Source organism: Myotis lucifugus, unplaced genomic scaffold (genome assembly GCF_000147115.1).
Source record: "Myotis lucifugus unplaced genomic scaffold, Myoluc2.0 scaffold_681, whole genome shotgun sequence".
NCBI classification, from domain to species: domain Eukaryota; kingdom Metazoa; phylum Chordata; class Mammalia; order Chiroptera; family Vespertilionidae; genus Myotis; species Myotis lucifugus.
The window spans coordinates 281,385-304,612 of record NW_005871729.1 but is presented as its reverse complement, the minus strand read 5'-3'; the positions used below and the strand labels follow the sequence as shown (position 1 = coordinate 304,612).

At 54.9% G+C, this 23,228-nt stretch overlaps 1 protein-coding gene across 1 annotated transcript in view; it reads left to right on the top strand.

The window, feature by feature from the left end:
• Positions 1-9,394: 9,394 nt before the first annotated feature.
• Positions 9,395-23,228, top strand: part of ZNF521 (zinc finger protein 521) — a 248,126-nt gene continuing 234,292 nt past the window's right edge. Inside the window, exon 1 of the mRNA XM_006105409.3 lies at positions 9,395-9,576. The gene's annotated coding sequence lies outside the window, so the exon portion shown is untranslated. The remainder of the gene's footprint in view (positions 9,577-23,228) is intronic.

The following is a 23,228-nucleotide window of genomic DNA, read 5'->3' as shown; positions in this document are numbered from 1 at the left end:
TCGCGAGCCACATGTGGCTCTTTGGCCCCTTGAGTGTGGCTCTTCCACAAAATACTGGCTCTTCCACAAAATACCGACTTCTGCGCATGGGCCACGAAGTTTCAATCGCACTGTACGTGTGCACCTGCACGTGGTATTTTGTGGAAGAGCCACACTCAAGGGGCCAAAGAGCTGCATGTGGCTTGTGAGCCATGGTTTGCCAACCACGGGGCTAGAAGGGTTCTGTGGGGATAGAGGGGGACATATGTCATACTTTCAACACTAAAGATAAATTTTAAAAAGAGGAAAACTGTAAACACTATTGGTCACTCCTCCCCGAGTCCCTCAGTGGCTTCTCAGCCCTGAGGTGACATTTGACCCTTCACACCCGCCGCTCACCCAGCCGGGCCCTCCATGCTCCCTCTCTGCCACCCTCTGCAGGGCCTGCCTGGCAGCACCGAGCAGCCACCCTTCCCCTAGGGCATGGTGTTCCGTGTGCACCAGCACCGGACACGGCTCCTGTGCTGGCCTAAGTGCTGCCGTCTTTAAAGCGGAGCCCAGCTCACCTTCTCTGTTACAGTTTTCCTGCTCTGGCTGGCAGGCGTGGCTCAGCGGTTGAGCATCGACCTATGAACCAGGAGGCCACGGTTCGATTCCAGGTCAGGGCACATGCCCGGGGTTGCGGGCTCGATACTCAGCAGGGGGTGTGCAGGAGGCAGCCGATCCATGATTCTCTCTCCTCCTTGGCATTTCTGTCTCCTTCTCCCTCTCCCTTCCTCTCTGAAATCAATAAGAAGACATTTTCCTGCTCTGCCCCTGGCCTGTGGGCTCCTGCATCTGCGTGCTCACCTGCCTTCATCGATGTATCTCTCTCCCCCTGCACCGGCCGGGGCTTGCAGCTCTGCTCTCGTCGGGGCCTGTGCAGGGAATGATGCGTTTTGGCTGGCACTCCTGGGTGAGTGGGAGGCACGGGGCTGCGGTTCCAGGCACCCCAGGCTGCGCCCGGCCACGGCGAGGGCTGGAAGGCCAGGTCCCTGAAGCCGCCCCACCCGTGACCCTCCGTGGAGGCTGCTGCAGGGAGCCGGAGACCGCGGGTTTCGCCGTGAGCACCGTGTTTACATCATGGGAAGCCCGACCGCTGAGTCCGGGCCTGCACCCCTTTCCCTGCGGTTGTCAAGTAAATAAAAACAACAGCAGCCAGCACAGCAGTCGCCGTCCTCGCGAGGGCCTGTCTCGAACCATAAACATATGGGTCACATCGCATAACAAGGTTGCATCTGATTGGTTCATTCTTGGTACCAGAAGTGCTGATGCAAAAGTATGGGCACCGATTTTTTAAAAAGTCGCTTTGAAGCAGGAAGGGTAGGTCATTACTATTATTATTTCTTGTAAATCAATAAAAATGTACTTTTTTTTTTGTTGGATTGGCAAAATGTACATACTGGTAGATGTATTTTTTGGTGTGCCGCAGAGTTTTGGTGATTAGCTATGTGCCACGAGACGGAGAAGGGTGAACATGCTGGTCGGGGACTCCCACCTCCAGGCCGTAGCCCCAGCCCCTGGTGCGCGGGAGCTGTGAGTGTGTGTCTGGAAGCTGTGACGAGGCGGCCACAGTAGCTCAGGGTGAAGGTGGTGACGTTCCGGCAGGACTGTGTCTGTGAGTGACGCCCTACAGGGAGTCGAGCGCTGGGATCGCCTTCTGGTTTCCTGTGAAGATGGAGAGGGACTCAGAGAAGGCGTTTGGGTTCTGACTGGAAGAGGAGAAACTTCATTTGGTTCCGAAGTGTGTGTGTGTGTGTGTGTGTGTGTACCCTGTGCAGGCTGGCCTGCTCCCTCTCCTCGGCGCCCTCCTAGAGGAGCCTCCTGTGGACAGGGGGGTGCTGGGCCCGCCTTGTCCTCCTGTGGACAGGAGGGTGGACAGGAGGGTGCTGGGCCCGCCTTGTCCTCGTGTGTGTGGGGGGTGATGGGCCCACCTTGTCCTCGTGTGGACAGGAGGGTGGACAGGAGGGTGATGGGCCCGCCTTGTCCTCGTGTGGACAGGAGGGTGGACAGGAGGGTGATGGGTGATGGGCCCGCCTTGTCCTCCTGTGTGTGTGGAGGGGGGTGATGGGCCCGCCTTGTCCTCGTGTGTGTGGGGGGTGATGGGCCCGCCTTGTCCTCCTGTGGACAGGAGGGTGGACAGGAGGGTGGACAGGAGGGTGATGGGCCCGCCTTGTCCTCCTGTGTGTGTGGAGGGGGGTGATGGGCCCGCCTTGTCCTCGTGTGTGTGGGGGGTGATGGGCCCGCCTTGGCTTGCTCTCGGGGAGCAGCGCCTGTGGGCTGCCTCCCTTCGCCTTCAAGGGCCAGGATAGAGCCGGGAGCAGATAAGCAAAACCACAGACATTCCACCGCCAGCACTGGTTTCCTTTAACAGGCAGCTCTTCCTGCCTGAGACGACCTTCTAGACCAGTGGTTCTCAACCTTCCTGATGCCGTGACCCTTTAATACAGTTCCTCATGTTGTGGGGACCCCCAACCATAAAATTGTTTTCGTTGCTACTTCATAACTGTAATTTTGCTACTGTTATGCATCGTCGTGTAAATATCTGATATGCAGGATGTATTTTCATTGTTACAAATGAAACATAATTAAAGCATAGTGATTAATCACAAAAACAATATGTAATTATATATGTGTTTTCTGACGGTCTTAGGTGACCCCTGTGAAAGGGTCGTTCGACCCCCAAAGGGGCCGCGACCCACAGGTTGAGAACCGCTGTTCTAGACAAAGGAGAGAACAAGTGCATGGAAGGGTTCAGGGATGTTTTCCTTGTTGCCTGTGACTCGGAGGGGAGCCTGGAGGGAAAGTGAACATCGCAGGGGAAGGGAAGTGCTCCTTTCACCCTGGGCCCCATGAGCCGGGACCTGCTGGGTCCCGGGGTGGCAGTCCCTGCCCTGCCCATGTGTGGGATGCTCCTCCTCAGCCAGCCCACCAGCTGCTTTGCTTTCTGCTTTGTTTGTTTACCTTTTCTGACGGGGAGGGGGGGGAGGAGGCAGTGGACAGCGACAGCGGGCGAGAGTGGGGGACCAGGGGGCAGGAGTGGGGGACCAGGGGGCGGAAGTGGGGGACCAGCGGGCGGGAGTGGGGGACCTGCGGGCGGGAGTGGGGGACCAGGGAGCGGGCGTGGGGACCAGCGGGCGGGGCCTGCAGGCTGCACAGTCTGGAAGCCCAACCCGCTTCCGTCCGGGGCCGCTGTCCATCCCCTAAATCTGCTCGTCTTGGGGGTCGGTGAGAAGGCCCAGCCAGAGCCCGGGAAGCGCTCACCGAGGCCCCGCCCCTCGGATTTTGAAAAGGGGAGGCTCCTGGACTCCAGGTAGCTCCCCTGCTCTCCTGTGATGGGAGCTCACCTGCAGGGGCTGCCCTCCGCCAGGGTTCCCTCCACACAGAGGGCATCTGGGTCTCCTTTTAGGGACAGACGTCCACGTGGGCCGCCTGCCCAGAGCTGGCTGTGTGCACACGTGTGAGCTCACACACAGCGCGAGGCTGTTCACGGTTATTGGCACACGGCGGTTGTTAACCTGCGGTGCGTCAGTTAGAGTGATGGGGGGGGTGAGCTTAGAACATATTTGTGCAAACTATGTGTTTGCTTACTTACCATGGAGTTCCTGAAAATAAGACGGGTTGTTTTTTTAAATATATTTTTGTTGATTTCAGAGAGGAAGGGAGAGGGAGAGAGAGAGAAACATCAATGCTGAGAGAGAATCACTTATCAGCTGCCTCCTGCTCGCCCCCCACTGGGGATCGAGCCCACAACCCGGGCCTGTGCCCTGACCAGGAATCCAACCCTGACCTCCTGGTTCATAGGCGGACGCTCACCCACTGAGCCACGCCGGTCGGCAGGACAGGAGGTTTTAACCTGCTTTTTATTGTCAGAAGCCGTCCTTGGAAGAACGCGCACACAGCCTCCTAAAGCGACAGAAACATTCCCTTTGCACTAGTTACTCCTCATGCGACGCTGGGCCCACTTTTTCCCGAGCGTTTATTTTCCACCGTTTTAGGGCGTTCGGATCCGGGAGGTCATGGCCTCACAGTGAAGGCAGGCCTTGTTTGCGTTTGCCTTTTTTTTTTTAAGTCAGTAGACACATTTTAGTGTGTAATTTCTTGAACTTAATTGGCAAGGTGTGGGTGACGTTCACATGAGGGCTTCATAACGTGGTGGTTTAATTTGGTGAAAAACTGGCTGTGACCAGAGAATAGAGTGTTAGGAAATGGGCCAGTGTTAAGTTTGTGTGTGTGCGCACGCGTGTGTGCGTGCATGTGTGTGTGTCTGTGTGCGTGCATGTGTGTGCACGTGCGCGTCTGTGTGTGCGCGTGTGCGCGTCTGTGTCTGTGTGCCTGTGTGTGCGCGGGTGTTGCCTTTGTCTGTGTGCGGGTTTAGTGTGTGCATCTGGGGTCTGTGGGGGCGAGTACCTGTGGTTGCATGCAAGGGTTGTCTGTGCCTGCGTGCGCGCGTGTGCGCGTCTGTGTGTGCATGTGCGTGTGTCTCTGTGTGTGCGTGTGTGTGTTTGTGTGTGCATGTGTGTGTGTGTGTGTGTAAGAGCAGTATTTTGGGTTCATTCATCTCTTGCCAGTCTTCGTTGTTAAGGAATCTCCTACTTTCATATGTACATCCTCCTCTGAACCCCACGTCCCTGCTCCTCTCATAGAAGTGGACTCTGGGGCGTCCGGTCGGCTTTGGGCAGGAATGAGCCAGCGGAGCCTCGTTATGTCTCCTGCTCCCGCGCCAGAGGCCTGGCTGTCCCGGCGCCAGAAGGGTCTGGAGTGACACTTGGTGTCCAGCTCTTACACTCGGTCAGTCGCTTTGTGTAAAGTCCTGAGTTAGAAACGGGCAGCCAGGGCGTAGTAGTCTGACGGCCGTGGACGCTGTGGGGCGCAGAGAGAGACTGAGACGGAGCTTTCACCGCGAGCTGCGGGAATGGCCTCGCCTGGTAGTCGTGACGGCCACATGACCGCCGGGCCTTTCTTTCCGCTGCCCGTGCTTTTCGGTGCGAGCGGCTAGGGAGGAGGTCCTGTGCGGCCGATGGGGGGGAAGCGGGTGGTTCTCTCCGGGGCTCGGCGGGTTTGCTTGGATCCGGCTCGGGATCCTGGCTGCACAGGGAGACGCGTCCGCCGAGTTTCAGGAACACGGGCCGTGCCTGCCAGGCCGCCGCGCTGGCCTGCGGATTCCAGTACTTTCCCTTGACGTTCGCACAGGTGATAAAAAGTAAATGCGGGGGCGCCTCACTTCTACACGAACTGCACAGAATTTCTGCTGCTCCGCTTGGCCTGACGCTGCTCCCACACTTGGAATCAGCTCAAGTCCAGGGTTTATGGTCTCCAGCACGTTCACGCCGGGGCAGTTTTTCATGTTCCCCAAAGTTGTGATTTTATGAAACCGAGTTGTAGCCATAACAACCCCGAGGAAGGCGGAGGATGCGAAGACAAGAGCCACCTGCCGGCGATCCCCATGGGGAACCCAGACCCCTTCATGTACCGGGAAGAGGCCATGTCAGCAGAACTGGACACAGAAAGCTGCCCTTCGTTTTTGTAATAATAATTGTTTTCTTTGCTCAAAAATTAAGCCTTTTGCCCGGCCGGCGTGGTTCAGAGGTTGACCATCCACCTATGAACCAGGAGGTCAGGGTTCGATTCCCGGTCGGGGCACAGGCACGGTTTGCGGGCTCCATCCCCAGTGTGGGGGGTGCAAGAGGCAGCCGATCCATGATTCTCTCTCATCACTGATGTTTCTATCTCTCTCTCCCTCTCCCTTCCTCTCTGAAAAATAAAAGTAGGTTTAAAAGAAACCAAGACAAAAACAAAGTTAAGCCTTTTATCCAGGTTGGGACACTCTAAATCCAGGGTTCGCCGCACCCCTTCGAGGGATGGGGCGGGGCGGAGCTGGCTGTGCAGGTGAGCTCACCATCATGGATGGAGCCGTCCGGGCATCCTTCGGGCCAAGGCCGAGAGCAGGGCCTGCAGCTGAGATGGGGCTGCAGTCCCAGCGTGTGGGGATTTACCGGCCTGTCCTTGGCACCGTGGAGTTGGAGGAACCCCGTTGTTCCTGCAGGGGTGTCGGGGGGGACCGCTTCCAGGCAGGCCCCTGGATTTACAGCCCCTTCGTTGGAGTCGGAGGTTTGGATGGCGAACAGCATAATGCAGTGGGGCCTTGACTTACGAGTTTAATTCGTTCTGTAACGGAGCTCGTAACTCAGATTACTCGTATGTCAAATCAAAAAGTGAACGAGTGAGACACGTGATGCTGGGCTGATGTTGTGGCATTCACTGTGACATTCGCTGCGCCAACTAGCGGTGGGATATCTGAAGCTGGCTCGTAACCCAAGTTTTAGCTCGCAACTCAAAGCAAAAAATCGGGCGAGATCTCGAAAAACTCGTTAGTCGGGACACTCGTAAGTCAAGGCCCCACTGTACAATTATTTTTCATGATTGGACCTCAAAGGAGTTCATAAAAACTCCCTAACGAAGGCCCTGTGCAGTTACTGCAGTGCAGCCACCTGTGGGGAAGCAATGGTGGACAACGTGAGCTTTCTAGAATCTTCTGACAGCCGCTGACACTAGGAATGGGAACCCACAGCCGAAATAAGCACACCGTTTGAATTCGGGGCGAGAAAGAATTGTCAGGAAGGTGGAGACGAGAAAGCATCTACTTAGGAGGAGCGAGACGGGATGCCAGCTCTCACGACGCCCAGGCACCCAGGCCATGCACCCCCCGCCCAGGGTCCCTCCGCAGTGGGACCTACAGACACACTCGCCCGCCGGCTGGAGGCTGAGGCCTGAGGTTGCAGCGGTGAAGACGCCTGCCTGACGGGTCCCTGAAGGGCTCCGCCTGCAAATGGAGGCCTGGAAACCAAACGGGTTCTTATTAGCGTCACAATGACCCTCCGTGCCGAGCGCGGGCTGCAGTCCTTTAGCTCTGAGAGCTGGAGCGTCAGGCCTGCCTTCCTGTTGTTCCGTGTTTTTGACATTAGGTTCGTGTCAAGTGTCCGAGGTGAATCATGAGGAAGGCGGCTCACCGCTGTCCCCTGCGCACTCCTTAAGGCATTCCTAGTGTGTCCTGATTTAGAAACAGGCCCACAAACTCCCCGTGTGGCATTTCAATGATGGCATAAGCGTTCAGCCGGCGCCCGCGGGTCCCCAGCCGCGTGGGGAGACTGGGAGCTCATAGCCAGAGCCCGGGGGGGTCCGTGTGGGGGATGCCTTCCCGAGGGCTGAGGGTGGGGCTGATCTGCCATAGCTGGGACAGTGGCCTGCTTTGCGGGATTGCTCTCTGCTCTACCACTTGGCTGGAGTTTGTCCAGGGCTTTGAGCCACGCACGACCCCGTTGTTGCGTCTGCAGCTGCAGATGAAGCATGAGGCCAGCGACGTCCAGGCTGGCGGGTCAGAGCGCAGAGCGTCGATGGAGGGAGTGCAGGCGGTTCAGATGCTTTGTCATTGGGGCACCTGGCCTGCTGGCGGCCAGGAGCAGCACCAGCACCCACAGGGCTGTTCACGTGAGCGCCTCCTTCCTCCGTCACCTTGTTCTCATCGCTAAGTCACATTACTCAGCCCTCACCTGGACATGGTGCTGTGCTGGGCGAAGCCCCAGGCAGGCGGGAAGGGTGCCGTGCCCCCCCCCCCCCCAATGAGTGGTCTGGACCCAGGATGTTGAAACAGCCACTGTGTAGAGTGTTGAGATGATAATTTTCCAGATGGCAAATCAACCCGAATTACCAATTTACTTAAACACGACGTTCTTTTTTTAAAACAAACAAATTCTACTACTTGCTCTGAGATGGGAAGTCTGCTTTTTGTCATCAAGATATATGTTGGATGTAGTTGACTTTGGCGTACGTGGCTCGTTTGCAGAGTGGTGATACCGTTCAGGTTATCACCGATATGGAGCAAGGCTTTGGAACAGCGGCCAGCAAAAGGGGAACAGCCCGACGGTGTGGCTCCGTGGGTGAGCGTCGACCTCTGACTGGGAGGTCACGGTTCGATTCCTGGTCAGGGCACAGGCCCGGGTTGCGGGCTCCGTCCCCCGGTGGGTGGGGGGCATGCAGGAGGCAGCTGATTGGTGATTCTCATTGTTGATGGTTCTCTCTCCCACCCTCTCCTTTCCTCTCTGAAATCAGTAGAAATATTAAAAAACGGAAAGGGAACGCAGTTACTGTAGAAGGAAGGTGTGTCGGTCGAAGCCTGTTACATGTCAGAGAGCAGAAAGCGCTCTCCGACACGTGCTGACTGTTCCGAGAAAGCTGGACTCCATTTGTTTCTGTGAATTCTCGATCGTACACGTCACAGATTTTTCCTCCCATGTTAAAAAGTTTGTGGGTACAGACGATGCATTACGTATTTCTGAGGTGTTTTGATGCGACTCGTTTTGGTAACTATTTCACTGACGGCTCTATCCTGAGACAGCTTGTGTCCGACTTTGGAGGACTTTCTGCCTTTAGAAATCAATGTCTTCTAACTTATGCCGCCGATTATATTGTCCCAATCACCCCTAAAGAGGCACAGTCTCTCCCCCTCCCCACGGTGCTGTCCTGCACACCGTGAAGGTTGGGGTTACTTCTCTCACAGACGTTAAAGAATCAAAAAGTATTTCCAGTTTTCATTGAGCTTCCGCTGAACACACTCCCGTGGTCCCCTCTCTGGCTCCCCACGGCCGGGTAGGTCGCGCGCTTAGGGCTGGACTGGAACTGTTGGTGGTTTCCCCATTCACTTGGCTTTCGCTGCTGAGAGCGCCAACTCAGACGGCTGACTCGATTGTAATTTGCAATTGTTCTTCGGCCGTTTCGTTCCATTTTTCACTGGTTTTCAAAACGGGAGACCCACCCACGCACGTCCTGGCCCTGGGAGTTGGGTCTGCGAGGGAGCGGGGGTGCTTGGCTGCGCGGCGGAGCTGTGTGGCCCTCGCCCTCGAGCAGATAATGGGGCAGCTGTGTGGGGAGCGGGCTCTGAGTAAAGGTCAGTTCCGTGCCCCATGGTGATTAGCTCGGCTTCTCCAGACTCCCGGCTAACTCTGGTAATTTCCCCGAAAGAGTGTATTTAGCAGAAAAGGAATTCACGCCTCAGCTCAGTGTTTTCGTATTCCTTTCCCGGGAGACTGTTTGATTTTAGGGGTGAGTTGTCTCTTCTTCTTCTAAGCAGAGCCCCCTAGACGTCGCAGGGTGGCAGATCGTGTGAGAGAGGAGACGGGCCAGGGCGCACGGTGGCGGGAGGAGGAAGGCTCCCAGTCACCAGGAGCTGGGAAGCGCTGGGGAGACTCGCTTTGGATTCTCCTGTCGTAGAATCTGCAGTCCAGCCCCCCCACACCCCCCCATCGAGCTTCTGTCCTGGGGCGCGAGAAGATGACATGTGACTGTCTGTCGCCCTGTGCTCACGTCTCGGTTTCCTCGCAGACCCCAACTGTAAGCTGGAGGACAAGCCCGAGGATGGCGAGGCGCTAGACGGCAAGAAGCGGCCGGAGGACGCGGAGGAGCTGGAGGACGAGGCGGTGCACAGCTGCGACAGCTGCCTGCAGGTGTTCGAGTCGCTGAGCGACATCACCGAGCACAAGATCAACCAGTGCCAGCTGGCAGGTACGCCCCCGCGCCCGCCCGCCCGCCCGCCCGCCCGCTCCCTTCAGTGGGCCGGCCTGTTCTCTCTCCTCCCCTCTCCCCGTGACCTCACTCCTCCCCCTGAGCACCTGCCTGGCAAAGAATGGTGAGAGGCCAGGGTACAGCAAACTCAGGGTCCCAGTCCTTCGGTTTTGAACTGTACCTGGGAGTCCGTAGCTGATGGGTATATTTTAGTTTCCATTTTTAGAAAATACATTTTTATTGATTTCAGAGAGGAAGGGAGAGGGAGAGAGAGACATCAACGATGAGAGAGAATCATCAATCGGCTGCCTACTGCACGCCCCCCACTGGGGATGGAGCCCGCAACCCGGGCATGTGCCCTGACCGGGATTGAACCGTAACCTCCTGGTTCACAGGTCGATGCTCAACCACTGAGCCACGCCGGCCAGGGCTTCGTTTCCATTTTTAAACACACGACGGTGAGCCATCTAGGAGCTGACATGGGTGGCTAACATGACGTTTGAAAATACCTACTGAATAGTTTGTTTCCAAAGGCACTGAGGCTTTGCTTGTTATTCCAGTTGGCATGCTGTCTCCCCAGAGCTCCCTGCCCCTCCTCTGCCCCCCCTGCCCCTCCTCTGCCCTCCCTGCCCCTCCTCTGCCCTCCCTGACCCTCTGCCTGGCCGCGCCTTTGTGTGCCTGTGGCCAGGCGCATCTTGGACGGCACCTCCCTCTGGAGACGGGGAGCTCATGGGTGGCAGGAGCTGCATCTTCTTTATCATGGCACCCCTGCCTGTGGCGCACAGTAGGTGCTCACTAAGGCGCGGAAGCTGTTCTGCTCTATGGTTCACGGAAGAATCAGACTGAGAGGAACATGGAGTGTGACGTGTTCAGGTGAACGACTGGAGAAAGCAAACATGCAGTTCACCGAATGTCTACCCTCTCTGCACGTATAGCCTGCGGGAGCTGCCGTCTGAGACCAAGTGGGGGATTTAGATGTTTTTTAGATTCCTGTCATTTTCCTCCTACGTGTGCAGCTCACACTGCCCGTGTGTGTGTGTGTGTGTGTGTGTGTGTAGGTCTCTTCTCTCATTTCGTTTTCCTGGCACAAATGCGTCTTCAGCGACCCGCATGGAGGAAGTGTGGGTACGAGACACGGCGGCTCCCCCGCTGTTCTCCGCAGAGCGTTGGTATTTCTGTGAGCATTTAATAGGTGTTCCATTTTAGCCAGCGTCCCCGGCACCGATCCTTGTGGAGATGTTGGCCTGAGTCCAGTGGACTGGGAGCTCGATTACAGCCACTGCGGCTCCTCGAGGAGGGGTTACAGGGAGTCCGTTCATTGGGCCCCAGAACCTGCTTTCTTACAGAAAACCCGTAAGCGTTTTGGAACCCAGGTGTGAGAATTGATGGAGCGAATGTAAACATTGGCCACGGACATATTTTTGTGTGTGTGTGGTTTTTGGTAACTTATTTTGATACAATTCCAAGTTTATAGAGATTTGCAAAACTAATGCCTACAATTACCCATACTGCCGTTTACCCGACTTCCAATAGTTTACGGCTTACCCCATTGGCTCTCTGTCATCACTGTCTCTCCCTGTCATCACGCTCTTTCTCTTGGTCACTTGAGAGGAGGTTGCAGCCATCAGACCCTTCTAAGTGCGCCCTGTGTCTGCCCTAAGAACCAACGCACCCCTAGTTCACCACAGCTCGCTCCCCGAAACCAGGGTGGAAAACACGCACCGGGGAATACTACCCTTTGCCCCGCACGTGGTGCTCACATCTCAGCAGTTGTTACAGCCATGTCCTTAGAGCGACATGCAGGGTGTCCCCCACAAGGCATGCACCCTCTGAATAATGACTACTTCCAGGGGTGGAACCTGGAGGGAGGCGACGTCACTGGGCTCCCAGCTGTGCACCCTGGGACACCCTGTACTTTCCTCACCCACGACAAGGACCGCGCACAACACTGCTGGCGTGTCTCTTGCGATTCCTCCCGCCTGGATGCCCTCCCAGCCTCTGTCTTTCTCGACGAGCACCGTGGAGGGCCCAGCTGTGTTTGGGCCGGTGTGACGTTTCCGTGATCGCACGGGGGTCGTATCCGTCCCGGCAGGAACCCCCAAGCATGCTGGGCCTGCGCAGCGCTTCGGGCCGGCAAGCCCGGGAGCTGGTTTGTCCCCCGTTGATGCTGTTAATGCCGAGCACCGGTCTGAGGTGGCACCCACCGACCCCTCGACTGTAAGTTACTCTGATCCCTTCGAGAGTCACCAGTGAAGTGCGGGAAGATGCTCGGACAGGACAGCCATCCTCATAAAACATCCACTTTCACTCTGTAGAGTTTATATTTACTGGGTGGCCTCTTGCTACACTACCCTTTCTTTCTTTTTCTTTTTAAAAAAATATATTTTATTGATTTTTTTACAGAGAGGAAGGGAGAGGTATAGAGAGTTAGAAACATCGATGAGAGAGAAACATCCATCAGCTGCCTCCTGCACACCCCCTACTGGGGATGTGCCCGCAACCCAGGTACATGCTCTTGGCCGGAATTGAACCTGGGACCCTTCAGTCCGCAGGCCGATGCTCTATCCACTGAGCCAAACCGGTCAGGGCCACTACCCTTTCTTATTATTTCATTCGTCTACTCTTATCACCATGGTCTTCTGAGTTTTTATCTTACTCACTGGGTCATAATTCATTGCTGTCATTTTTTGGTGCCCAGGTTGCCCCAGATTTAGCCAATAGGAGTCCCTTCAGACTGGATTCCGAGCCGTTTTACTGTGTCTCCGTCATCATTTGAGGACTTGGTGCCTGTTCTTGTCTCAGCCCTGCCACCAGCCTTTATTCCGAGAGCGCTGCTTCCTTTATGGGGACAGTGGTGTTTTGAAACCAAGATGTGGACATCTGCTCACCGCTAGAAGTACATCCACTCTAGACCCTGCATCAGGCAGAATTAGGAAATGCATATGCATACTTAACAGAATACACCCATATAGTTCCTAAGTGACACATATGCATATCCATACACATCGGTGCATTCTTCTCTTCTGGAAACGCTGTTCTCGTTGCTTCTTCTGATTTAACCCAACAGCCCCGGTGTGTCCCAGTCCTTCCTTTTCGTGTCTGTTACGTCCTCTCCAGCAGCGAGAAACCCAGCTCCCCTCATCCCTCGTGTTCACTCGTCTCTTCAGTCTAGAATACTCGTCAGTAAAGAATTGCTTACTCGTGTCATCACAGTGAGCAGACGAACTGAGTAGCGGTCAGTGGTTCCTTATAGTTATCACTGCTGTGATTTCAGTGTAACATTTACATGCAGTGTCATCTGTAAACGGTAAATGTACAGAAGGAGGGATTTTGACAAAACCCATGCGCTCATGTTACCCACCTTCCTAAGGTCGTTGCTTCCTCCTAGAACAGTGGTTCTCAACCTGTGGGTCGCCAACCTGTGGGTCACGACCCCTTTGGGGGTCGAACGACCCTTTCACAGGGGTCGCTTAAGACCATCGGAAAACACATATATAATTACATATTGTTTTTGTGATTCATCACTATGCTTTAATTATGTTCTATTTGTAACAATGAAAATACATCCTGCGTATCAGATATTTACATGACGACTCATCACAGTAGCAACATTACAGTGATGAAGTAGCCACGAAAATAATTTTATGGTTGCGGGTCACCACGACATGAGGAACTGTATTAAAGGGTCGTGGCTTTAGGAAGGTTGAGAACCACTGTCCTAGAAATTTCCCTCTCAGCCCTTTCCAACGGGTGAGGCTCCTGCAGAAGGAGCTGGTCTCAGCGTTCTGATTGGTCGTGCGTGTTCTAGGACTTCCTGTCAGTGGAATCACACAGATGTCCTCCTTTTGGTGGCCGGCGGCTTTTGTTCGGCCCCATGTCTGCAGGATGCATTCATACTGTGTGTGTGTTTGTTTTTTCAGTTGCGGAGTCGTTGTCCATCGTATGACTGTGTCGTAACTTCTTCTTGGTTCTCCTGTTAGATGTTTTGGTTATTTTAAAGGCCGGGTTATTGTGAATGAAGTTGTGGAGACCCTTCCTCTGTAGACCTTCTTGTGGACAGACCTGTGTTTTTTTTCTCTCGAGAGGAATGGAAGTGCTGGGCTGTGGTGTCGGGTGGGGAATGTTAGCGTTCACTGTCGGTTGTAACTGGATGAAAACTCCGGAACCTGTTACACCTGCCGGCGCCTGAGCGTTCGAGTTGTGCCTCTTGCTGACATTCGTGTTGTCGGTCTCTTTGGTTTTAGCCTTCTGTTGGGTGTGTATAGGTCTTGTTTGTGGGTTTCCTTACATTTTCTAGCTCCTATATATCTGACTTCATTTAATGCATTTTCCCCGAGAATGCGTGACTTCCGGAGAATCCCAAGTGCAGGCAATTAGTATGGTTCTATTTTCGCTGGAGTAGCTGGCGCTTTAAAGGAAGCTTCTGGCGTAGAATCGACACCCACATTCGGGGAAAGGCCTGAGGGCTTGGCTGACAGGGCCCTGTGTACCCTGCTGCAAGGAGTCACGCCTGAGGTAAGGGTGCTTATCTCTCGGGAAAGGGGAACTTTCACATTCAAGTCGCTAAGAAAACAAACTTCAAGCTCTACTTGTGCTCACTGGTTGTTGAGTTTCTGCCAGGGGGTTGCCCTTCTGCTCAGCTCTGTGGAATAGAACAGCAGCAGGACGCCTTATTCCTACCGTTTCTGCCTGTACCGCACAACTTCAATATCCGCGCAGGCCACGCCGGCTCTCGGCACCTGGCATGGGGACGATACTGTGTGCGGCTTAAATATCGTGTCTCTTCCCACAACAACAGACAAACTCTGCTACCGTCCTTGGTTTATGCTGATGCCAAGCTTCCCGAGAGCAGGGGGCCTGGTCGCTCCGTGGATGTGGAGTGGGGGTGGGAGAGCAGAGGTGGCTGGTAACTTGATGGACGTTTCAGGAGCCGCGGACCCGATGGGCCTCGGTCCCCTTCGCTGCTGTCCAGGCCGGTTTCTTGCCGAGGGAGGCAGGTGACGGGAGAAGCAGAGGCGGAGGGGCAGGGAGAGAGCAAAGGGGGAGACACAGACCAGGGACCATCACATTCGTTGAAGGTGTTAAAGTTGAAACTTAAATTGTCTAAGGGTCTAATCTGGGGAAGATTAAAGACTCTGCGAGCATTTTCATTAAAAAGAGACTTTCACCTCCTTCTCTGGCTACAGCCTTTAATGGAAATCAGGAGGCCGACCTTCCCATTATTGTTTCCTGCTGCTCGAGTTAACTCTGTTCTTGGTGGTTTTTCTCCTTCTTCCTTCTCCTCCTCCTCTTCTTCCTCATCTGCTCCTCCTCCTCCTCTTCTTCATCTTCTCCTTCTCTTCCTCCTCTTTCTCATCTGTTCCTCCTCCTCCTCTTCCTCATCTCCTCCTCCTCCTCTTCCTCATCTCCTCCTCCTCCTCCTCCTCCTCCTCTTCTTCATCTTCTCCTTCTCTTCCTCCTCTTCCTCATCTGCTCCTCCTCCTCCTCCTCCTCTTCCTCATCTCCTCCTCCTCCTTCTTTCTTCTTTTTCCCCTTTTTCTTTCTTCTTCTGATGGAAGAAGTGCTGGTTTAGCAAAGGAGGGTACCTAGCTGTTTTCTTCCCCTCTTAGTTTTGCTCTTTCTCTCGTTACTGTTTTCCATCCTGTTTGTCTTCTCACTTTGTCTGCCACGTGTGCACCTTTGCTGATTTCCCTGCTTCCTGTTCTTTCTTCAGGACTCCTCAGGCCTTTGTCCACATTTCTCTGTGTTTTCTCCCTGTGGTATAGTCGCTTGCTGCGCTCTCAGCCTTTGCTCCTGGCTCCCATGGCTTCCCTTCCCCGTCCATTGCTCTGAAAGTCTTGACGGACCTGTTCGCCCTCCTCAGCCAGACCTGAGCCTGAAGACTGTTGGGTGAACTGTGTCCGTGGAGACAGAGGAGATGCTGAGTGGAGTCCTGGGGGCTCGCTCTAGAGTAGAACGAGGGAAGAATCTTAAAACGTGTTTGCAGGGGAGCAGCCAGCGGAGGGCTCCGGGCCTGACGCGTGTGGGAGCTGCTCAGGGGGTGCTGCTGTCAGAGGGCTGGTGGCCTCCTGCCTGCGATCCCCCCGGCCTTTCCCTGAGGGTTTCTTAGTGAGTGGGGACCTGTTCCTTCGGCCACTTTCATCCCCAAGGGCGAGGCCCTTCCTGGGACAGGCTACCCAGAGGAAAACGGATTCATTCTGCATCAGAAGTCTCGCCGAGTGAGCCCACACTCGCCCAGGCCTCAGGGAACGGAGATAAAGCCGGGAGCAGGGGTCCACGGTGGGAGCAGGGGGTCCACGGTGGGAGCAGGGGTCCACGGTGGGAGCAGGGGGTCCACGGTGGGAGCAGGGGTCCACGGTGGGAGCAGGGGGTCCACGGTGGGAGCAGGGGGTCCATGGTGGGCCCAGAGTGAAAGGCATCCGTGGATTGCGTGGGCCCTGGGTCCAATCAGTGGCCTGGGCCAGCCCCACAGACAGGAGGTTCGGCAGGAAACGCAGAGGCCTGAAGCGTTACCCACAGCTCCTGGCGTCCCCGCCGACGGGCGCTCCGGGATGTGGGGTGCACCCTGGACGAGCATCTTGACCCCGGGAAGGGCGGGCGGCCTGAGGACTGGAGGGCGGGCACTCTCGAAGCCGTTCTTTCTTTGTCTCCGGTGCAGCGTTCCTCCTGTTTGCAGTCCCATCAGTCATGTCCGTCCCTGCTGGAAGGAAGGGGGGGAGGGGAGGGGAACCCAAAACCACATCCCACTCTTCCATGCGGCCGTGGATGGAAGCCCCTGTCTCCCCACCTCGTAGCTCGCTCTCCCAGCGTCTGGGACGGGGGAGAAATCGACGCTCCGGAGCTGTTGGGACTGTGATGCAGAGGACAGATGATCAAAATAGATGCTCAGAGAAGGAAAAGCACAGGGAGCCTCTCCTTTTCCTAATCCGCAGCCATCATTTCGTGCCAGTTCCCTCGGGGGCGGGGAGGCTGGGAGCCAGAGGGGCCTCATCACACTTCTCCAACAGATTTCACAGCCGGTGCTCGGGGCGCGGGCACGGGGCCTTGGTTGTGCTCACGGAAGCGGGTTGGACCCCGCCTGGGAGCCACGGACCCTGAGCTGCCTTCCCCGTGACTGAGCAGCGCCCTGCTCATGCCGCACGCGTGTTGGGCGGACTCATGTTCTCTCCCCACCTGCCAGTTCGCAAACCTGAGTTGTCTGTCAAGGGTTCTTTGGCGTCATTAATGAGATTCGCCTGGTGTAGATGCTGGAAACCAAACGCGTTGCCTCCGCTCTACACCCTCCGGCCCCTCCTGTTGGTAAGAAGGTAGGAGGAGATGTGAGTGACGGCAGGGACGCTGCGCTGGGGGGGGGGGGGGGGGGGACTGGCTTGTAGTTGCGGCTCCTTCCAGATACCATCACTGCACAGATTCCCGTTTTTGAGGAAAATGAATGGAATGATGGGCGGACGCTGTACATCGGTATGAAGTAGTACATGTTCATTTAATTCGATTTTAAAACGTGTGAGACTTCCCGGGACCTCACACAGATGCTGTGAACTGAAGACGGTTAGGCACTGGGATTGTTTTTGGACAAAGAATCTTTTTTTAAAAGGGAAAGACTTTTTTTTCTTCCAAATCTAAGACTGGTTGGTTCTACCTGCAAATCCGCTTCCATCGGAGCTGCTTCTGTTGACGGGGGAGCGGGGAGGCGGGGGTGGGGGGGAGCGGGGAGGGGGGTGGAGGAGGGGGACAAGGGGACCGACCGAGTGTCCCACGGAACGAAGCCGTGTCTTCACAGGCGCCTGTTGGAACGGCTTCTAAAATTTTTATTTTTCCCTTTTTAAATGATTATTTGAAATAAGTTACACGGAATAAATGCTATTTTAACTGTTTAGTTTGTGTCAGTCAGGCTTATTATGACATAACGTTATTTGCATCTTTACATATTTGTTTCTATGTTAATTCATTCATAGTTTTTAACCTTTATATATTAATTATCTATTTCTATATTAATTAGGCTTAAGGCACTGTATGTTTTATTTTTCCATTTCCCTCCACTTGGATCGATTTCCGGTTTCCTACTTAAAGTATGTCCTTGGTCTTCCGCCTGCTCCGTTCTCCAAGTCCTCCACCCCCAGGTGCGGCCCCCGGGCTCGCCGTTTCCACCCCAGCCCCTTCTCCACCTACTTCTTCGTTTTCAGACCAGTTTCAAGCTTCTTGATAAAAAATTTCAGTACGTATCTTCATAATATCTATCTATAGATACGTGGATGATACAACATTCGCAAAAGTAGAAATTGGTAAATGAATTTAAGAAGAAACAAACAAGTTTTTTAAAATGAATTTACGTCGCTTTGAAGTCCTGGTCTGGATGCATTTATTTTGACAATTTGTCCTAATGGCTGTGAGAGCTGAAGAAAGAGCTATCGCAAAACCACCAGAGAGAACACCTGTTAGCGAACTTCTTTTTCTTTCTCTTAATTTACTGATTTTAGAGAGAGAGGAGGGGGGGGGGTGAGACACTGACTTGTCCTTTTATCCGCGCATTCATTGGTTGATCAGTGCATGTGCCCTGACCAGGGATCGAACCCACAGCCTTGGCATACGTGCTTGCCGCTCTAACCACTGAGCTACCTGGCCAGGGCCTTGCGCTTCTTGACGATGTTCGTCATTGTCACCGGTGGCTGTGAGCCCATGTTTCAGGTAATTTTCGTGTCCGATCGCCCTCCCCTGCGCAGTGGCGAGAAGCGCAGGAAGGAGGAGGGAGGGGCTGCCTGCCAGTCCCTGCGTCCGGTTTTGACTGTCCGCATCTCGCAGTTTTCTTGCAGAAACTTTGTACGTCGCTTGTCGCGATTCGGGGATGGTGTGGGAGTCGCTTAGCCAACCTGAAGGAGGTGCCCCCCGGGCTCTGCTGGGCGTGGCGGATGCACTGTTCCAGGTGTTGGCAGGTGTGGGCAGCGGCGGGAGACGCCGGGCGCCCAGGCCCAGGAGCGCGTTATGTCCCCCCTCGGGAGGGTCTGCCTTGTTTCTGGCGGGTGTCGGTTCTGGTTCTGGTTCTGACAGTGGCTAAACGCTCAGCTCAGCTCAGTGCACCTTCTCTTCATGGGACACGTCCCTGTATTTCAGAGACCGAGTTCCGACTGCCCCTCCCCACTCACCTCCCCACGTGCAAGACAGCTCAGTGAGTCCCTGTCCTCGCGGGCTGTGTGTGTGTCTGTGGGGGGGCTGTGTGTGTGTGTGGGGGGCTATGTGTGTGTGCGTGTGTGGCTGTGTGTGTGTGTGGGGGGGCTGTGTCTGTGTGGCTGTGTGTGTGTGTGTGGGGTGCTGTGTGTGTCGTTTTCCGAGCCTGGCAGCACCCTAAGTTCTCCCATGACTGGTCAGAGGACACCTGCCCCAGGGCTGGCTCAGGCCCTGGCGCTGCAGAGGGCGCCTCCTGTGTGCGAGGAGGCCCCTGGAGCTGCCACCTGGGTAAACGCGTTGGGGTTTCCACGTGGGGTTTGCTGCGGCAGCGTTTTTGACATTGGTACCTCGTCTGCCATTCTCTTCTCGACACGTTCATTTGTAAAATTCCTGCCAAAATATGGATATAAATGATTATGTTTAGGGTCATTATTTCCTCAGTGCTTTCCGGATGCTTTGGGGCATGGGGGGTGGGATTTATGAAGGGGTCGTATCTCTGAGCTACATTTTCCCACTTTGAATCCTGAGTTATTCCACGGATTAATTTATTAAAGTGGAATCGTTGTTGTGGTGAAGGGGTAATTTGAAGGAATGTTTCTCTCTGTGTTTATGTGCGTTTGAAGTTAGTCCTGATTTAAAACTTGCCAGTCACTAGGTGGTTACTGATCATGGACCGGAAGTTCTGAAGGAGGGAATTTCCTGGAAATACAAAATAAATGGTTGCGGTCACTTTACTTTTTATATGTAAAACCCAAGCAGAGACTATACAATCCTGTGTGTATAAATACACAGATTATCCTTGATTAATTCGAGGTTTTTGAAATTAGCATTTTTTTCTTTCTTAATCCCCACCTGGGGATATGTTTTCATTGATTTTTCTTTTTTTTTTTGAAAGAGAGAGGAAGGGTGGGGGGAAAGAGACACGGATGTGAGAGAGAAACATCCATCGGTTGCCTCCTGTACACGCCCCGACCAGGAATCTGACCCACGACCTGGTGTGTGGCCTGGTTGGGAATTGAACCTGCAGCCTTTGGGTGCAGGGACGACACTCCAACCAGCTGAGCCACCCGCCAGGGTGGAAATAACGTTTTGAAATGCACAGAGTTCAGAACGGAAGGCGGCATTATTTGTGTGTAAGAAATGTCACCTCGGTGTGTCCTGGAGCCACCGTTGTGTCCGATGAGTGGCTTTGCCTTGCTGGTGTAGTTAATACTGAGCATATGAACATCTCATTTTGTGGTTCCACTTTATTTGCCAAAAATGGTAGAGTGTCAGGAACACACACGGGAGAATGTCTCCAGGAACGTCCCGTGTCCTCCAGGGGCACGGAGGGTGCGAACGCTGTGGGCGTGTCCCTGGGGAGAAGTGTGCACGTCAGGAATGAGTGAAGGGCTGCGTGTGGGACGCGGAAACAGCGGGGCCTCCCCTCCGAGGAGGAGGAGGAGCGAGAGCCCAGGCATCCCGCACCCTCTGCAGCCGCCGCCCGTGTCGATGGCAGGGGCAGGGCGGCGTCCGCTCTTCGGACCCAGCTGCGGGCGCACGAGGGCTCTGCGTGCAGCTGTTCTCAGGCCTGAATCACCAGTTACTTCCTGAGGTGCTGGAGTTTTACTTTTTCGTGTGACTGCACAGAATTACCTGTTTTTTTACATGACTCCACTTAGGACAGTTGTGGCTGGTAGGTACCTACTTCCTTATAGGGCAGCGAGTTGCTAGGGCTGCCGGCCGTCCTTTCTGCACGAATTCCCTGGCTGGGGATCTTGTCTTGGGGGATGGCAGCGATGTCACCCCGACCGACGACCAGGGAAGGCCGGCAGGACCCCCCACCCCGGGCCAAAGGCTTAGGACCGGGAGGGACTCGCCAGCCTTTCCCCTCAGCTCACCTTCGGGGACATTGATCGGCAGGTGATTGGGCCTCACGATCTGAGCGCCTTGCCCTCCGTCTTCCACCTGGAGCCTCTCAGAGCTTCCGGACGGTCTCCTGGGTGGACCGTAGGGTGAGTGGAAGCAGATGAGGGCGGGACTCTTTGAACGCACGTTGAAAGTGCTCAAGGGTAGATTTGGAGCAGAAGGAAGTGTGTGAAGCAAAAGGAAAGAGAAACAGTGGTTCGCTATCGTTATCATGGAATTCTATGGGGTATTTTTGAGCAAATGATGAGCTGGTAGAAGGTAGACTCATAGTCATGCTTCAAACCAAGAAAATGTCAGCGTCAGTGCCGTCAGCGGACGAAGGTGCGGAACCCAGATGGTGAGTCCGACCCATAGCACCGGAGGCACCGCAGATGCCTGTGCGCGGCAAGATCCTACTCATCGATGGCTTTTAGCTTCCTCTAACTTTAACAACAACAAGAACAAGGTATGTACCTGGTACTTTTTATGCGTGTGATGTATTTGCCCCATGGACACTGTAGACCATGCTAGGGTTATAGTCAATGCCACCTCAATTTAATTTCCCTTCTTAAAAAATCTTAAGTTTTGGACTCGACCTACCCACAGAGTGGGAAGTGTTAGCTCCCCTGGTGACTCAATAAATGTAGACGAGGATTATTGGGGTGATTCGCGTCCTTAAACCCAACCTTTACGTGCGTAGTTAACGTTAGGATGCATACACTAGTCACGTACATTGAACAGTTTCCCAAGAAAAATTCCTGTGAGCCTTGGGAAACGTCCACTTATGTTCCTTTGTCTGCGTGGTGCAGGCTGGTCTGTGTCAGGCGGCGTCTTGGAGTTGTGCCCATTTCCCTGATTCCGACCCTTGGTTTTCGGATGTGGGCGACTGTGGACCCAGGGGAGACGTTCCGATCGCCTGCGAGCTGGGAGCGGGTTACAGACCCAACAGTAAAAGCCAGAGCGGCCGCCAGTTTACTTGTCTCCGTCATTCTCGCAAAGTAGACTTTCTACGAAAAGGTTGCTGCTGTGAAAATGATTCAGAAGAACTGTTCTTTTAGGAAAAAACCACTAGCACACATTCAGACACCAAGATGCCTTTTTGTTGTTATAGCACGAAAACTTCCCATTTAATTTACAAGTTATTTAAAGCGTATATTTTTATTTTCTCAGACCGCCTTTCAGCTTAACTCTTACGGTTTCATAAGCATTCCCCCCAACCACAGTGACGTGATGAGGTTGACAGGTTGTTGAAAGTGCTCTTATAATTGTTGTTAAAGAGTCTGTCGGGTCTGTCATTCGCTTACTGTTTCTTATTTATCTTGTGACTTTTCCAGGCAGAGTATTTGCTTTCCACGGGCGTTGGATGCTGGTTATCAGGAAGCAGTGTCTGGGCCGCACGGACCTGGCGTAATGTTTTACGTTAAATATTACTTGTTACTGTGCACTTAGAAGCAGGGACGTAGCGCTGCCTGGGAGCTCCTGTCTGGGCTGCTCTCCGAGGAGCCCTGTGTGTGGCGGGCGCCCCTCGCACGCACCCCTCTGCTGTCGGGGCCGAGCCTCGGGCTGTGGGCCAGTATCGCCCTCTCGTTCCCTCCAGGGCCCCTCTCTGCCCGGGAGGCAGGGCCCCTCTTCCAACCCCAGCCCTTTCCCAGGTCGCTCCTTCGACCCCTGAGGGCCAGCTGCTGCCTCTTGGGATGTTGTTGCTCCTGCTCTGTCGTTTGGCCGCGTGATGGCCTGGGTGCAGCGGCCCAGCTGGGCCCAGCCCCCTTCCTCAGTTTACCCCCCCTCCCATGGCTCCCCGGCTTCCCTCCGAGCCCCGCCTGCTCTGCAGCTCCCGGGCCCGTCCTAGTGGAAGCGCAGACTGGGCTTGGCCTGAGCTTTCGCAGCGGCCACTCGGGTGTGACTTACGTTGTTGCCCAGCAGCTGACGGGAGCTCTCTTCCCAGGAGCAGTGAGCAGGGGACAGACAGGTGCTGGTACCGGTGCCACCCGCTGACCCGACCTGCAGGTCCGGCTCCAGGGAAGGCGAGCCGGCACCCAGGCTACACTCAGGGCCTCAGAGACGGTGGGAGGAACGGCCGCTCGCACATCTGCTGGCCCACACACCTCTGTGCGTCACAGACAGTCCAGCTCCATAGATTTCTCAAGATCCCGTGTTTGTCTAATGAACACGGCAAACCTAGGGCCCGGGTCTCCTGAAAGGGGGTCAGCGAGCCCATCCGGGGCTTCAGGGCCGGCGTCCTGGGCGCAGGTGGGGCGGCGGGGAGGCACCTGCAGGCAGAGGAGAGAGAGGGGGGGGGGGTGGCAGCACCACTGGGGCAGCTCTGGCTGGAGGACGAGGGAAGGGAGGGGGTCCGGGAGGAAGACTGGATTCCTCACCTGCTGCTTGGCAATCCTCACTCCAACACTTTCTGTTTAAAACAGTGTTTGTGCATCATCTTCAAATGTCTGCGGGCCAGAAACTGGGAGCCGCTGGGCCTGGGCGATGCTGTTTGGGGTCTCAGGGGAAAGTAATCCCGGGTTGGCAGGATGCTGCCCTCTGCGGGGGGGCGGGGCTGGCGGGTCACGTCCAAGCTCCGTCCCTCGGCCGCTGGCTTCGGACAG